General features: G+C 43.2%; 1 long non-coding RNA gene across 1 annotated transcript in view; it reads right to left on the bottom strand.

Annotated features, from left to right (window-relative positions):
- The window catches only part of LOC128584056 (uncharacterized), a 70058-nt gene extending 54103 nt beyond the window's left edge, over window positions 1–15955 (bottom strand). The window contains exon 1 of the long non-coding RNA XR_008379623.1: window positions 15915–15955. This is a non-coding gene — a long non-coding RNA (uncharacterized LOC128584056). The remainder of the gene's footprint in view (window positions 1–15914) is intronic.
- Between the last annotated feature and the right edge of the window lie 2384 nt (window positions 15956–18339).

Below are 18339 nucleotides of genomic sequence, written 5' to 3'. Positions count from 1 at the left end.
ATGGGAGGTCTAGCTTGAGTGCTTTGAGGTTTCTCCATACTTCCTTCCAGAAAGGTTGTACTAGTTTGCAGTCCCACCAGCAGTGTAAAGTGTTCCCTTCTCTCCACATCCACGCCAGCATCTGCAGTTTTGAGATTTTGTGATGTGGGCCATTCTCACTGGGGTTAGATGATATCTCAGGGTTGTTTTGATTTGCATTTCTCTAATATATAGAGATGATGAACATTTTTTCATGTGTTTGTTAGCCATTCGTCTGTCGTCTTTAGAGAAAGTTCTATTCATGTCTCTTGCCCATTGATATATGGGATTGTTGGCTTTTTTCATGTGGATTAATTTGAGTTCTCTATAGATCCTAGTTATCAAGCTTTTGTCTGATTGAAAATATGCAAATATCCTTTCCCATTGTGTAGGTTGTCTCTTTGCTTTGGTTATTGTGTCCTTAGCTGTACAGAAGCTTTTCAGTTTAATGAAGTCCCATTTGTTTATTTTTGTTGTTGTTGCAATTGCCATGGCAGTCTTCTTCATGAAGTCTTTCCCCAGGCCAATATCTTCCAGTGTTTTTCCTATGCTTTCTTGGAGGATTTTTATTGTTTCATGCCTTAAGTTTAAGTCCTTTATCCATCTTGAATCAATTTTTGTGAGTGGGGAAAGGTGTGGGTCCAGTTTCAGTCTTTTACATGTAGACATCCAGTTCTCCCAACACCATTTATTGAATAGGGAGTCTTTCCCCCAAGGTATGTTCTTGTTTGGTTTATCAAAGATTAGGTGGTTGTAAAATGTTAGTTTCATTTCTTGGTTTTCAATTCGATTCCAAGTGTTTATGTGTCTGTTTTTGTGCCAGTACCATGCTGTCTTGAGCACTATGGCTTTGTAGTACAGACTAAAATCTGGTATGCTGATGCCCCCAGCTTTATTTTTGTTACAGAGAACTGCCTTAGCTATACAGGGTTTTTTCTGGTTCCATACAAAACGCAGAATCATTTTTTCCAAATCTTGAAAGTACGATGTTGGTATTTTGATAGGAATGGCATTGAATAGGTAGATTGCTTTGGGAAGTATAGACATTTTAACAATGTTGATTCTTCCCATCCATGAGCATGGTATGTTCTTCCATTTGTTAATATCCTCTGCTATTTCCTTTCTGAGGAGTTCATAGTTTTCTTTATAGAGGTCCTTCACCTCCTTCGTTAGGTATATTCCTAGGTATTTCATTTTCTTTGAGACTATGGTGAAGGGAGTTGTGTCCTTAATTAGCTTCTCATCTTGACTGTTATTGGTGTACACAAAGGCTACTGACTTGTGGACATAGATTTTATATCCTGAAACATTACTGTATTTTTTGATGACTTCTAGGAGTCTTGTGGTTGAGTCTTTGGGGTTCTCTAAGTATAAGATCATGTCGTCAGCAAAGAGGGAGAGTTTGACCTCCTCTGCTCCCATTTGGATTCCCTTTATTTCCTTGTCTTGCCTAATTGTATTGGCTAGAACTTCCAGCACTACGTTGAATAGTAAAGGTGACAGAGGACAACCTTGTCTGGTTCCAGTTCTAAGAGGAAAAGCTTTCAGTTTTACTCCATTCAGTAAAATATTGGCTGTGGGTTTGTCATAGATAGCTTCAATCAGTTTTAGAAATGTGCCACTTATGCCTATACTCTTCAGTGTTCTAATTAGAAAAGGATGCTGGATTTTATCAAATGCTTTTTCTGCATCTATTGAGAAGATCATGTGATCTTTATTTTTGCCTCTGTTAATATGGTGGATAACGTTTATAGATTTGCGTATGTTAAACCAGCCTTGCATCCCTACATCTGTCCTTTTCAGTGTGTATTTTTTTGGAGATACAAGATGGGGACTTTTGGGGTGAGATACTGTGTCTCCCACCATTGTATCCTGCATACTTCTAACAAGTGGAAGGCTGAACGAGGTTCAAAAAGATTAGTAAAGATTTGTGATGTTGGCTATGTAAAGAGATAAAAGCACCACTAACATGTGATTGCTCACAGAATGGAAACGTGAAAAACATCATATTTCTACAGTGAGGGCCATTCCTAGCTCACTCCCTTTCTTGGTAGCCTCTAGATTACTTTGTCTTAAGAACCCTAATAAAAACACCATGTCATTCCCTCCAACACTGTGTTTAAAGAGAGGTTTCAGAGGGTAGACCAGCCCAGGCACTTTCTAAGTTATTTACAGAGCTAATGCCCCACAAGGGAGGCATTAGGTGGACCTACTTCTATTAGGTCATATGTTGTTCATAAAGGTTCCTGGAAATCCAGTTGTCTTTTCCTAGGACTCTAGGCTGTCACAACCGAAAACATACATTTTCAAACCTCTCCACCACCAAAGTCCTGCTCAAAAGGAGCTTTTTATTCTTAATCTTAAAATGTTTCCATTGATGATTATTTGGCCTAACACATTTCAAAAACCTTGGTATTTGGAATAGCTTGCTAATGTTTTCTTAAATTACATCCTCTTGTGGTCCATAAAATCCCAAAGTTATTGCAAATAAATAAATGGAATTTCTCTTCACGATGTAAAGCAGCTTTCAATGAAGTCATTGAGGGGGAAGTTTGGTTTGGGCGGGAGCAGTGCCTGCCCAGGGCAAAGCCAGGGATGCTGGTCAGCAGATGCCCTAAGTCAACCGAATGAAGCAACCCCTGCCGCTTCCCTGTCTTGTTTTGACTTCCAGAGGGAAACACAATACTTCTAAAGTCCTCTGCATGTGGGGACCAGGGCCCAGCCTCCTTGAAGCTGGCTGAAAAGAGGTTGGTGTCGGTGCCCATCAGTACTCTGCCAGCAAAGTGGACCAAGCTGGAGGCATTGTGACAATGGGACAGCTCGTTGGCACTCCCAAGGCTGGTGTTCCTTGCCCTGAGCCATGAAGCTGTGGCCACCCCCAGGCGCAGTGGAAAACACACTATTCAGGATGAAAGAAAGTTGGGATGCAGAGGCTCACTGCCAGGAGAGAAACAGGCTGTGTGTGCCTCATCTTGGGTGCCTTCCAGATGGCAGCTTCTGGGGCCCATGCTGGGATGGAGCAGCTCTCGTGGATCTGTCATGGAGAGCGTTAGACAGACAGCCTCCTGGGTAGCTGCAGGGGGTCGCTTCACCTGCCCAAGATTGTAGCATGGAACCCAGAATCTGTGTGGAAGTAATTAGCACTCCCATACACAGTTCTCCTGGCTGAATGGTTTCTTCTTCCATTTCTTCAAATATAACACAAAGAAGGCTCCCCTCTGTGCAGGGCCTCTCTTTCCTAACTCTCCCCAAAAAAATAATTTTCCTGTGCTCATTTTAATATAATTTTCAAATGACATAGGACAGGGGCATCATTTGGAGCCAGAATTATGAGAGTGCTGACACCTAATTTTTAAAAATTGTAGTAAAAACACACAACAGAATGCCAAATGTTAGCTAAGATGTGGGGTGACAGGAATTCTGCATTGCTGGCGGGAATGCAAAATGGCAAGGCCCTTTGGAAGACAATCTGCTGATATCTTTTTCTTTTCTTTGTCCTTTCCTTTCCTGTTTTTCAGATTAATCTAAGGGTACAAATATTTGGGTTACATTTCTCACTTCTAAGATAAGGTTCAAGTTGTACTTGAGCCCTTCACCCAGGGGACGCGCCGAACACCCTTACATTGTGCATATTAGGTGAGATCCCGCCAATCACCGACTGCTGGTTTCTTATAAAACCAAACACTCTCATCACACAGTCAAGCCATTGCTCTCCTTGGTATTTACCCAAATGAGCTTAAAACTTACATTCTCATGAAAACTTATATGTAGATGATTACAGCAGTTTTATTTACAATTCTTAAAACTTAGAAGCAACAAAGATGCCCTTCAGTGAGTGAATGAATAAATCAACTGGTATATCCAGACAATGAAATGTTATTCAGGGCTAAAAAGAAATCTTATCAAGCCATGTAAAGATATGGAGGAAACTTAAATGCGTATCACTAAGTCAAAAAAGGCAATCTGAAAAGGCTGCACACTGTATGATTCCAACTAACGACATTCTGAAAAAGGCAAAACTATGGAGACAAAAGATCAGTGGTTGCCAGAGGCTGGGGGTAGAGAGATGAGAATGTGGAACATATTTTTCGGGCAGTGAAAACACTCTGGACGCTGTCATCATGGTAGGTACATGCCTTTATACATTTGTCCAAACCCATAGAATGTTGAACATCAAGAGTAAACCCTGATGTAAACTGTGGACTTCAGGGGATTATAGGGGTCAATGTTGGTTCACCCCTTGTAATAGACGTACAATTTGGGGTCTGTTGGTAACAGGAAAGCAGCATATCAGAGCAGCAGGTGTACGGGAAATCTCTGCATCTTCCTCTCACTTTTGCTAAAACAGTAATATGAAATATACACCATCCTAACCATTTTCAATCATATAGTTCAGTAGCATTAAATATATCCATATAGTTGCACAACTGATCTCCAGAACTTTTTCATCTTGTCAAACTGAAATTTTGTGACTATTCAACAACTCCTCCCTTCCTACCCCCCAAAGGGGTTCTTTCCACTAATGCTAAAATGCTGTGATTTTTATATCCTTATGGTAAAGCTTGAGAAATGGTAAGAATTACATATTAACAGAGACAGGAAAGTACTTTCCCCTTGGTTCTACCACAGAAGAATATATTAGGTCACAGGCATGCACTGACTCTATTTCAATGTTTGATTTTACAAAGAATCCATCTTAGACCAGGTGCCGTGATTTATGCCTATAATCCTAGCACTCTGTGAGGTTGAGGCAGGAGGATTGCTTGAGCTGAGGAGTCCGAGACCAGTCTGAGCAAGGCAAAGACCCCATCCCTACTAAAATTGAAAAAAAGAATCCACCTTAGATGGTGTTTGGGATCTATAATTAAAAGATTGAATTGTCTAGAACTGTGAAATATTGCTTCCACATTTTCCCTTTTTTTTTTTTTTAAAAAGAAGCTATTTCAATCTTATTTATATTAATACAGATTTTAAGTATGTTGAGAGAACTTGGGCAGTGCCTGTGCTCAGTCGGTAGGGTGCCAGCCCCATATAGGGTGGCGGGTTCAAACTCAGCCCCAGCCAAACTGCAACAAAAAAAGATAGCCAGGTGTTGTGGTGGGCGCCTGAAGTCCCAGCTACTTGGGAGGCTGAGGCAAGAGAATCACCAGCCCAGGAGTTGGAGGTTCCTGTGAGCTGTGTGACACCACAGCACTCCACCAAGGTGATAAAGTGAGACTCTGTCTCACTAAAAAAAAGAAAAGAGAGGATTTTACCAACTTGTATTAAAATGCCTGGCTGTATTTTTATGAAGGAGTCCAAAAATACCAGAGAAGCCCTGCTTAGTTGGACTTAATTCAATGTACCCATTCTGTAAAGCCAAATTGTGGGGAATGGGTATACATAAACTCAACAATAAATCTTAGACTTTAGTTCTTCATTGTTAGTAATACTTCTCACAAACTGATTTCTAAATTATCCAATTAAATCATTAATCTTTAGCATCACATCATGCTCTCCATTTTAGAAGCCTTTTCTTTTTTTTTTTTAAAGAAGCAATCCTAATCCTTTTCTAAGAATTCCTTAAAAACTAACATAACAATTGTTTCCTTGCCATGACAAAAATATGTTTCTACTTACCTTTCGCTAGAAGCTTTTCAGCAAATGCAACCATTATTATTCAACATTCCCAATAACCAGTAAAATATTGCCCAAGCACTTTGGTACTAAAATTACATGCAGAAGGCATGGAGGACATTTCCTATGGTTTATCCAAGAGTCCTGTCCTAATGGAGTGCCTATTATAGCCACAAAAGCATGCCGAGTACTACAGAGACATTCAGCCTTCCTTTCTCCTAAAACTTCGCTGAATTCCTCTGTAAAGTGAAAAGTTGAGTCACTTCTCTGAAGAGCAACTCCATGAGGCATCCTCTATACACTTATACACTGCCACTTACACACTGGCATCCTCCATCCAGTGAAGAGGCTTTCCCAGGACAGGGAGTCCTGCCTGGTCCCTCCCCCTGGAGACAGGGAGCAGATTGTGCCTTGGCAATTGTGCTTTTGTTCATTCCAATTCCCCCGAAGTCATGACATGCTTCTGAACATAGGGCCTTCAGCTCCTGTTCAGAAACTTATTAAATCTTCCAAGGCTGCTGCGATATTTGTGAGCTGTTCTTCCACTGTGTCAAAGGACTTCTACCAATCCCTAACTGCCTGCTAAACTTTACGCTGTCTTTGTTCAACCATATCCTCAAAGGAGCACAAGCCGCTGGAAAACATAATGTTGTCCAACATGATCTTCTGCTACAGCTCTAGCAACATCACAGTAGACGTCTTTCAGCCATCACGGTCCAACGCTGTTTGCTGGAACAAAACATAAATGACGGCAGAGGCCACAGCATCACATCACATTCTCCACTGGGGATAATGTGCATGACTCTCATTGGCCAACAGCATGTGTGGGATAATGGGCTCCTGCTCATTGACCACCATGCTGCGCTCATTGGCTAATAGCATATGTGCATGGGAAATGTACACGTGTGTGTGTACTGTAAATGCTAATAAATTGCATATAAGATTTATGAGAATCTGTGTTGTGATTCTCTTTGTTGATCCCTCACAGAACCTGAAGTGTTAATTACCTATTAATTTTTTAATGAGGAAAACATAGCTGAAGGACCCCACAGGGTAAGTTTATTTACCCCACGGGGTAACTTCACTTACCTAACTCAATTCATATTTACAGTATAAATGTTCCATATTCTAGCTCACTTTCCACTGCAACTCAAGTCTGCATACCCAAACCCAGCAGGAGAGCTGGTAACTGTTTCAGATACTTAGTTTAGCTCATGTCCAGATGTCACCCTCACCAGAATTCCCCACATCAAGGAACTGTAAACATTTAATCATTTCACGACAGATAATCAGACACCCCCATTCAGAGAAAACCTGTCATTCAATTTAGTTTGTTTCTGTACTTTGAATGAAAGAAACAATGGTTGGTTCTTGTCCACTTAGCGTCTGTTCCCTCTTCCTAATCAGCAGCCCAGTTTCTTTTGGGGGAATTACCTCTTCCCTTATGCATACTTTCAGTGGAACTATACCTGCCTTCTGTCACAGAAACTGACAAATTAGATCCTCTTCCTTCTCAGCATGTTAGTATAGCCACTGCCGTACTGGTGGTAAGAACTCGACCAATTGGATGCCCCCTCAAGACTTTGAATCTGGAGAGACCCAAAGGCACGGCAGTACTGACAGTGTTCCAGCCATGCCGTGGCTCCTACAGTACAGACCTCCTGGCTCTAAAGCAGTCTTGGTTTCTGCCTGTCCTCAAACTTAAGTTGCTTATACCACAGCACCAAAGGAATGAAAGAATGAATTTATTTATTGAGCACCTTATAGGTGATAAGCATTGCCCTAGTCCTGACCTACCAAAATATTTGAGGAAATCAGACTTCTAACTTCACACATATCTCTTCAGTCTGCAGGAGATGAGTCCAGTAAGCTACTAATTTTTAGGGCTACGACATATCTTTTCATTCAGTCTGAAGATAAATGATCAGACGTGGGGATAGCCTTGTTCTGCCAGCAGTCCTTTTGGGCTAAACAATGGCTAGTGTTCTGATGTAAATGCCTTGAATAATTTTCAACCCAATTGACTATTCTGGGCTTTATTCATTGGTTTAAAAAAATAAACCCAGAGCCTGTGATTCTATTAAGCCAGCTTGAATTTGTGTGGCCCAGTTGAGATAGCACTACTTTAGTCACCTCACATCTCAGCATGCCTGCTTGAGGCCTTTGGTGGGTTGTAATTTCCTTTGCTTCTCAGAACTGGGGGTTGCCATGTTGTGTGTCCTTCAGGATCATTACCCAGGGTGGCGGGCAATGCTCCTGGTGTGTGATCTGAAGTGAGTGATCCAGAAGGGAGGGCTGGAAATGCCTGGATTGAGGCACCTGTGGCGGGGAGGAGAGAGACCCTAGTCCTTCACTGGAAGAGCAGAGCAGATCTGCAGGGGAGATGGACAGGGAGCAGGCACAGCTGGTGCCTGGGCTGCCATTTGGATGAGTTTCAAACCTGAGAAACCCTCCCACTTGTAGCCAAAAGACATGTGGATTCCACGTGGTGGCCTGAGGGCAGTGTCTGTGATGGCACCTGCAGAGGAGAGGGACAGACAGACCAAGAGCAAACAGAGGTATCCTCAGGATCTCCATGATAGAGGTAGCTCTTTACTCCAAGACTTTGTCTTGTGACAGCAGAAATGACAGCAGTCAAAAGGAATAGTGTGCTTGAGGTGGCTTTTTGGCAAGTCTTGTTTTTCTGCCAGTTTTCTAAACCAGCTTCCCTGCCGCTTTCCAATAATCAAGGGGGAATCCAGCTTTGATGGGAGCAGCTTACAGGAGCAGCGGGCCTGGACACAGGTAGGTGATTCAAGGACTCTACCTAGCACACTGAAGCCCACAGGACCCACACATAGTGCAGCAGAAAAAGAAATAGGTGGAACTGAATTCACATTCGAGGCTTGAAGGAGGCTCACTGAGCTGCAGAGATGTGTCTGGAAGTGAAGAAAAAGTGGAAGAGCCAAAACAGATGAGCCCAAAATGCAGGTCTGGGGTGCACAAGTGTTTGACCGAGGTTCCCGGTTAGTTCAAAGGGGACAGAGAAAAGGAAAGAGGGCTGCTGCTTGCCAGTGGCTCACTTCTTTATTTCTTTTTTTGAAATTGCATTTTTAATTGAGAACATTCACATAACACAAAGCTCACCATTTTCAAGTGTGAGATTCAGTGAGTTTAGTGTAGATGTGTATTCACTATGCCGTGCAACCATCACCATTGTAATTCCAGAACATTTCCATCACCCCGTCTGCAGGTTACTCCCACTCTCTCTTGCCCCTAGCTGCTGACAACCACTAATCTACTTTCTGTCTCTGTGGATTTGCCTATATGGACATTTCATATGAATGAAATCATACAATATGTGGTCTTTTTTGTCTGGTTTCTTTCACTCAGCATAATGTTTTCAAGGTTCATCCGTGTTGTGGCATGTATCAGCGTTGGGTCCTCGTTAGAGCTGAATGGAATCCCATCCTCAGCCAAGGGACACGTGGATTGCTGCCTGGCTAGTGTGAACAATGCTCCATGAGCATTTATGTGCAAGTCTTTGTGTCAAGATATGTTTTCGGTTCTCTTGGGTATAGCCCTAGGAGTGGAATTGCTGGGTTATAGACTTTATCACTTCTTGAAATTCTGGTCCTTGCTACAGACATATGGGGGGATGGAGGGGAATGACCACAGTGCTGTCCTGCTGCCGTGCTCTTGGGTGGGAAGCTCTAGCACAGAGACGCCATGTCACAGCTTGACATGAGGTCCTAGTGCCGGTGGCAACGTGGTCGGGACCACCGTGAGAGTAGAAGGTGGTGTAGCAAAGGAAGCCAGGCCAGAGCCAGCAGACCTTGCAGGGACTCCCCACTGCTGCTGCCTCATCTCAGCATCTCCTACGTGTGAGCTGAGGGACCCATCCATAGTCCGTCCATTGCCATCCTTCTCAGAAGCACCAAAACACTGGTCAGACAGTCAGGTCAATAGTTACAAAGAGGTGATAAGATTTTTTTTTTAAGTACTGCCTGGGAACTTTGTTTGTTTTTACTGTTACTTGCATTTATTTTACGTTACATCTATCCCCATGCCATAAGTTTTTGTTTCTTCAGTTTCTTCCGGGATATCTTTTTCTTCTGTGTTACCTCCTCTTCTGGTTTGGGAACAATTTATTCCTTTTCAGTAAGGATCGTCTCCATGTGGCAGGGGGACCCATGGATGAGCTAATGTGACCATGAGCTCCGTAAGTTCAGCAATGTATCTTGGGTGCTTTGCTCACTTGGATATGCTCAACAACCAAAGAATCTACGTCTAAACCCTTAAGTTCAGCATTATTCTCTGTACATGTAAGCATGTGCAGCACCAATTCAGTATTCTTTTTGGGCCACTGACCCTGTGTCCAGCCCCACTGTTTGGCCTGGGCACACCTATCAACTGCACCATTGTAACATCGGAATGATACACAGTTTCTTTAAAGTGACATCCTTCAGATACTTGGTGGCTTTTCGTATATGCATACCGTTGATGGCCTGGGCAGTTTCACGTGTGTTCTTGCAGTGAACATGAAGATTTGAGCCTCTTGACTTGCATGACTTTGTGGGGTTTTTCTGGGTCAAGCAAACCATTTTCACAGATCACCTCAGGACAGTTAGGGGAAAGGAAGAGTGGTGGCTTCTGGGAGAATTTACTTTATTTGTTTTTTAATAATTCTTTATCCCTTTACCCATGTGTTCTGTGATCAAGGTCAGAGAATGATAAGGCTGGCTCTCTTGCAAGCAACCCTCCTCAGCCCAGTCTCATCCCCAGGTGTTCCCTCAGAGACAAGAGGGGTTTAGTGAAGGTGCTTGTAGCTTCTGGAATAATGCATATTATGACATTTCTGAACAAATGCGATATTTCCTCTTCGTTCTGTCTGTATACCGTTACCCTGGCCAAATGGCCAGAGAGATGGCAGAGCTTTCTTCTAATTTTTTCTCCCTCTTACCTCCCAGGCTGTTTTACGTTCCTCTCGCCACATCAATCTCATAGTACTGTTGCAAGGATTCAAATGGATCCTCACCCCAAAAGCGAGGTCTGGAAACCCATGGGATGATGATGAAGGCTGTTTTTTCTTTTGTGTGTGGTTAAGGTTAAAATGTTGTTAATTTAAGAAAAATTTTAGGAAAAGTCTTCCTAACACTAGGCACTAAATAGACAGCTAAGGGAAATATGTCTTAATTTGCACCCACCCCAGGTGACCCACGCTGCTATCAGGTAAGAAGGCCCTATGCCTGCTACAGGAGAACCCAATCTAATCACCATTTTCTTTCTTTGTTTCTTAGTTTTCATTAAGCAATCTTACCTTGTTTTTGATTTTTTTAAATTTCAGATTAATACGAAGGTATATACGATCAGGTCATATTGTTTGCATTCATAAGGCAAATCCCAAGTTGTAGCTGTGTCCTTTACCCAGGAAGTGTGCCTTACACCTGTGCATTATACCCAGTCAGTGAAAAGCTACCATAATCACCGCTTTTCCCTGCCTACTTTATGTAGGTAGTGGATGCTCTGCTAAGAGAAAAGTTGAAGGTTTATGGGGAAAGGAAGGACAGAAGCAGACATGGGACTGTTTCTTCACTGGATCCCCTGAAACCTGAAAGCCAGCAGACCACTCTCTAGATATTCCTTCCACTGGGCCACTGAAGGGGGGTTGGGGGAATAGGTCTTTGGAGCTAATGGGTCCACTTGGGCCATTCCTTGTGGACTTTAAGTCAGCACAGAGTCCCTTTCCAGATGCTCCTAAGACTGCAGACCATAGATAATCCTTACGATGGAATTATTCGCTTAGAAAGCAAAAAGATGTTAGGCTCCTGCTCCAGAAAAGTTACATTTGCACTGCTTCTTTCAGAAATGTGTATATTTTTGTAATTACTTACATCAAGTTAATTCCTATACTCCATAGTAAATACTTTCCTCTCCAATTCTAAGGGCATTAGCATCCCAAATATTTACACCAATATCCTTATTCAAGGAGGGTGGGGGCTGGAGTAGAAACAGCTACAAAAGCTGCTGCAGGAAGCACAGGGCCAGGGCAGCAGGGTTACCCCGCACACTGCAGTCTGCAGAGGTTTCTTCCGCGGGGTACTGGGATCCAGCAAATTTTTCAGATACTTGTCAAGTGCTCTGAAGAATTTCAGTCACATAGCTATCTCTGGAGTCAGCACTAGTGAAACCAGCCATGACCTGGGAGATGTGTATTATGATAAGGACTGGTTATCTGGGAAAGGGTGCTTCCTTGAGGACATCACTCAGTCAGTTATTGTGTCTTTGGAGAAATGTTTTGTATTCTTCAAAGCCCTTCATCTAAAAGTACCTTGTAAACACGAACCTTGTTGCTGCAGCTCTGAGCAACCCTGTTTAAGGAAGCTGAAGGACTTCTCCCCGCCTCTGAGGGGAGACTTGGGAAGCAGGGCTGGACGCGCGCCCCTGCCCAGCTTGTTTCACCCCGTCTTCCCCTTGGAAGGCAGGAGGGTTGGGGCAGCATCCCCCGCAGGTTTTTGGTGCTTAAACTGTTAACTCACGTTTTTCCAAAATGTGTTTCTGGTTAGTTTAAAGAAGGATAAACAAAGATTTAATAGCTGGCAATGAATCACATTTTTTCTCCCTAAACGCTATTTGGATCCACTCAAACGCCTGTCATTCTACTTTTGTACAAATAAATAAACCTCTTTTTCTTTTGTGCATTTTTCTCTGTCCTGCATTTCCTAAAATACAATTTGTTTGACGGATGAGTTAAGCGGTTCTGAGGTTTGTTTTTGGCTCTCTAGGCAACTGGATTGTTTTCTCATCTTAATTCAATGGGACAAGGTTATCACCCTCGCAAACACTAACACCTCATTTAGAACCAGAAGCGCCCCCCCACAAAAAAAGAGAGTAATTGCTAATGTTATCTCTGTAAGTTTCAGTTGTTACATACGAAAGTTCTTGGTGTCACATCTCCATTCTGCCCCCTCCCTGCTGGGTTTTAGTTATGCTCGGTACCCACAGACATTCCAAGGTGGAATTACAGGCAGATGGAAAGCAAACTTCAAAGGACATACGGAGGTTGGCCCATCATCCTCTTAGGCATGGGGCACTACAACCAATAATCTAACAAGCAGAGACAGACTTCACTATCTTCTGAAAGCAAAATTAATCCAGAGAGTATTTTTTTTCCGAAACCACACGATCACAGACTTAAAACAACAACAAAAATACAAAGACCTGTGGAGTAGGCGAGCATTTCAAAAGTAGTTGTACTGGAATAAAACTGAAGTGTTCTTCATATCAACATTTCATTTGGTTTCCAGCTCCTGGTGAAACAGGGAGGCATCTTTTAAATAATTTCCCATTGCAATGAACAAGGAGGCAGGGTTATGAAAACATAAGTTGAAGGTCTTATTTAAAGTTTCCAGTCATGCAGCGCCTCTGTGAGCCTGCTCCAAATGCTCTATTGATGCTCCTTGTAATCAGAAATGTTTCTGCTGAAGAGAGGAACAAACTCGGGACCCAGAAGCGGGCTTGTGTTTCTGCTGGTCCTCAACGGGGTGGTTGGGACAAGAAGATGAGGAGCAGGTTTCCACCTGAGCTGGCTCTCATCCCATATCTCCCCATCCCAACCATTCAAGCTCAACCACAAAGCCTTGAAGCAATTGCACCATCTGGAGACTTCCCCTTCTCCCCCAGTATTTTAGAAAAAAATTTTCTCAGCTGGCATTGTGGCTCATGCCTGTAATCCTAGCACTCTGGGAGGCCAAGGTGGGCAGATCACTTGAGCTCAGGAGTTTGAGACCAACTTGCGCAAGAGCAAGTCCCTATCTCTACTAAAAATAGAAAAACTAAACAGGCATTTTGGCTGGTGCCTGTAGTCCCCGCTACTTGGGAGGCTGAAGCAAAAGAATCACTTGAACCCAAAGAGTCTGATGGTGCTGTGAGTTGTGATGCTATAGCACTTTACCCAGGGTGACAGAGTGAGACTCTGTCTCAAAAAAACATAACAAATAAACAAATATTTTTTCTATCATAGTAGTTTTTAAATCTGCTTTTCAGTACTTATCATATCATATTGTAATAACCTGTTTGCAAGCCTTTACCATCTTTAGATATCCCAGCATCTAGCACAGGACATGACAGAGAACCAATAAATGACTAACTGAGTGATTGCATCACTGAAAAAAAGTACCAAATATCATTATTAATAATCAATTTCCTTTCCCAGTTTTTATTTATCAGCCATAAGTAATAAGATATGTAATTTTTTAAAATAACATTTAAAGTATAGTTTTGACTAACTTTTATGAAATTTTAGACAGAGCTCAGGGGGCTTCACCGTTACATCTGCTGGGCCCCGGGGTCCAGGAAACCCAGACTGGGAAGTGTTGGCCTAGGCTAGTGGTTCTCAATTGTTAGAATGGATCACTGGGCCCCATCCCTGCAGGTGCTGATCCAGGAGGTTTGGGGTGATGCTGATGCTACTTTTGGGGGGCCACACTTTGAGAAACAATGGCCTAAGAGAATGATCAGGGCTGGTGGGTGATGTATCTGTGGTTCTTTAGTTGGCTCTGCCACCAACCAAACTGTGTGACCTTCCACAGACCATTTATCCATCTCCTAATGCCCCATGAAGATGTAGAATGACAATGGCCCCTTATCTGTCCACAGAGCACATCAAACCACACATTCTGGATCACTTACATGCGTACACTTTTCGTAACCTTCTTCATAAGTTTGTAAGATAAAAGAAATAAATGTGACGGTGCTTTGGAAATCAGACGTTACCGTAGAGCCGTGCTCGGGTGTCATCACACTCTTTTTGCTCTTCTCTTCTTGGACCTTTTCACTCTCAACTAGGCAGACCCTAACTGTCCTGGGCTTGTCCCACTGGGGCCTTCCTGGGTTGGACTTCTTAGTGTAAAATACTAATGCTAATTTAAGGAAACAATCTCCTGGATTAGAGAATGTGAAAAACAGCTGAAACATTTTATGTCTGGGGATTTACAGCCTGGAGGATTTTCTGGACATTACTGAGCTGATGGTGAAGGACTGACTCCTGTTCAGTATCCGTACATATGTCTCTACCCACTGATGCCACAACCACCGGGCTCGTTTCCTGGAGATCTGCTCATTCCCATGGCCTCGCTGCCGGCGGTGCCCATTCCAGCATTAATCAACTAGACATCTGGAAGCAACCTGAGGTCCACCCCCGCCCCCCATCTGATTGCCACAGATGCCTTTACTTTCAGCTGTCAGCGAAGAGATTATTCAGTTTAAGGTTCCAGGTCTACACCACACCATCTGCATAAAGGACTGAGCAGCGTATTAATAAAAAAGCAGAATAATCTGGGAGTGTGGGCGAGACAAAAATTCCTCTCAGTGATCTGTCAACTCAAACCTCCACCAGGAAGGCATTTTGTCTGCTGCAGCAAAATTACTGTGGTTGAGTGGACCTGGCTGGATTATGTTCTACAGATCCTCGGAGTGCATATTTTGCCCATTTTTGCAAATCGCAATCCTCCTTGAGCTAACACAGCAACAGCAACCACTACTATTGAAACCCTTTGGCTCCCATTGGTCTGCTGTGGCCAAGGCCCCGTTCTTCACTGGTGCTGGGAAAGATGTTGAAACCTCTCTGTAGGTGCATTTCAAAGCAACTTGGGCACTGCTCCACGATTGTCACCATCGTGACAGCACCGTGGGACTGGCATGGTGGGCACCATGCCAATAACATCCCTTTTCATTTTAGCACTTTATGTATTCTAATGTGGAAAATAAGTCCTGGGACATTATCCAGAACAGTCACTTGTTAGGAATTGTTCTGGGATGTGTTAGGATGAAGCAGGCAATAAAGAACCAAACTTCATCTCATTAAGGAAAGAAAAAAATCGGTAGATAACATTGTCAATCAACCAGGAGTTGAATGTCTGCCTGGACTGTCATGCCCACTGTTCCCGGGCATGGATTTCTCAAAGCCTAAAACCATAAAGAACCCAAACCAGAGCGGAAGAGTGTCCTGGCCCCCCATGTTCACTGATTTAATTTTCCTCTCCGAACACACGCAGCTCTATAATTAGAACATTCTCCAGCCATAAATACAATTTAAACTCTCTACGTGTGTGTCTACATGCGTGGAGAAGCTTGAGCTGAGATATGGTTTCAATGAAAACAGTCCTTCCGCGCTGATTAGAATGTGTAAAGAGGAAATCTGTTTATACCACAATCTATTCAAAACTTGTGTTGGCAGCAACACTCTAGGCTAATACATGTCAATAGCAAAGCTACATGAGGGTATGAATTAAACTACTCACCATCTGGAGAGTCAGAGCTCAGTCTGAATGCTATGTCCAACTCATGGTGCTATGTCCGATCATGAAAGAATGTCACAAGGTCTTGTCCAAATCTAAGACTAACAAAGGGGACATGTTTAGTGATACTCTTCTTTCTGTTGAATTCAAGTCCACTCCCAAAAGAAAGAGTTTTTGAAGGAAACTGCAGAGTGCTGCAATGTTTGGGAAAGGGGCTCTAGTATTTATTTATTCTCTATCTCTGAAAATAACAGTGGTACTATTCTGGATCTATAGGAGCATGAAGAATAAGATTATTGGATTAATTGAACACTAACAGGGTATCTCATTTTTTTCATGCTCCACTTTTGATTTTCTGTTGATTTTATAAACATCAGAAGTCGAGTACTGTCCATCCACCCACCCATCCATCCAGACCAAGAGCAGCCCTGGTGCCCTGGTCTGATCAGTGCAAGGTCTGATGGTCTGTACCACACTTGGTTCTTGGCCACATTCAGGAAGGAAGTGGAAGAACACAAGTAGAAGGGCTGAAGATGGGAAAAAATCTCGAGTGAAAAATGGAGACCGTATCCAAAGGCAGAGTGAGGTTGTGGCTGGGAATGGCCTCCTAGGAGGGCTAATGAATGTCATGGAGGCTTATTGGAGACAGATTTTGAGGTTGATGTAGGCGTGACCAGTGGTACCAGTGAGAGTTGTGGAGGGGTCTCTGGGTAACGTACCAGTATAGTGTTCTTCAGGTGGACTGTGGAATAATCCACACTTACTGAGCTTGCAACAACAATAATAACAGCAGATCTGTGCTATATGCCGCTGTTCCAAACCCTTCACATTTACTAAAGCATTTCATCATAACAATCACCACCCTAGGAAGTAGACATTACTACCATGCCTGTTTTCCAGATGAAGAAACTGAGGTACAGAGGCGTGGGGACTTCTCAAGATCACACAGCAATAAATGGCAATGGCAGACTCAGGCAGCTCACTTGGAGCCAGTTCCTTTAGCCTGATTCTCTGCTGGCTTTCTGAACTCCCCAGCACACTTAGTACTCTTTGAGGCACTCTGCACCCGTGCTACCACGCTGTGGGGCTGTACTACTATTCTCCCCAGGCTGCAGATGCGGGCCCCAGGCCCTGAAAGGCAGCTAAGCGTCACTGGTGAGAACAGCAGGGGGAAGGCCCAGAGCCACTGTTTATGACCAACACTGCATCCTGCCTCTTGACTCACCTGGCAAAGGCCACCTGTGCACACCTGTGTCCCCTCTACCTCTTTACCCCATGTCACTTTTTCTAATTCCAGGCTCTGCTAGAACCCCTGTTGCACTCCCTAGTGACAAGTTTTTATTTGCTGTCAGTTGGGGTGCAACATGGGGCCCCACCCTTGGACCAGGCTGTCCTTCCTATCTCAGGGTTATTCAAGTGTTCACTTGAATTTGATTCAAGTTGGTGAAGGCTGTGTACATCAAGAAACAATACGGGGAGAGCCCAAGCGATTCTTTCTGATAATCCAGACTCAAGAAAAGCTCCAAAGAGCAGCGTAGTCACTCACAGAGCTCAGCGTTATATTAAATCAGGGCTTTCACATGTGTTCTTTTATTTAATTCTCACAGCAACTCAGTGGAGCAGCCACTGGTGTCTCTGACTGTAATGGGAAAAATGCATAAGATTCAAGTAAAGCGGGCGGCACCTGTGGCTCAAAGGAGTAGGCACCAGCCCCATATGCCGGAGGTGGTAGGTTCAAGCCAGCCCCAGCCAAAAACTGCAAAAATAAAATAAAATAAAATAAAAAATATATATACAAAATATACCAAAAAAAAAAAAAAAAGATTCAAGTAAAGCTAACTCACTTGCCCCAGATTGCACTTCTAGTAAAAGGCATGGCTGGGACTCAAGACTATATAGGGATGCTACAACATAAAACACCAGTTTTTCCTTCAGTCCTTTACAAATAACAACCACTGGCTTTAAAAAAAGAAGAAGAATCTCTGCCCTCAGCTTGTGGAATAAGAGGGGTTATTGGCTCAAATAGACCACATTGTGTTGATTCATCCTGGCAGCCACAAAGCCTCCATGTAGGTAGAATAGATTCCACCATGTTGTTTCATCACTGCCACCTCTCCTCCCAAATGAGATGGGGCTCTGCACTCCACCCTCAAGTGCATTTCTGGAGAGCTGGAAGCACAAGTCTTCCATAAAGGTCCCTCCACAGTAAAATATCGTTCCTCTTGTTCTCCTGAGAGCCCTCATGAGCTGACCTTTCAGGGCACAGTGAAAGATAGTTCATTTTGGTTTATTTTCCTCAGAGGGTTGAGGGAATGTCATTCTGGGCTGGTGTTCATGGGGTTTGTAATGGTGTTTTGATAATATCTTGGAAAATTTCCTGAGCCATTGCCCATGCAGCCAGGGTTGACTATTAAAATGAGAGAGACAT

The sequence above is a fragment of the Nycticebus coucang genome, chromosome 1 (genome assembly GCF_027406575.1).
Source record: "Nycticebus coucang isolate mNycCou1 chromosome 1, mNycCou1.pri, whole genome shotgun sequence".
NCBI lineage: Eukaryota > Metazoa > Chordata > Mammalia > Primates > Lorisidae > Nycticebus > Nycticebus coucang.
Note: the sequence above shows the minus strand (reverse complement) of the source record. Positions and strands in the feature narration are given on the sequence as shown.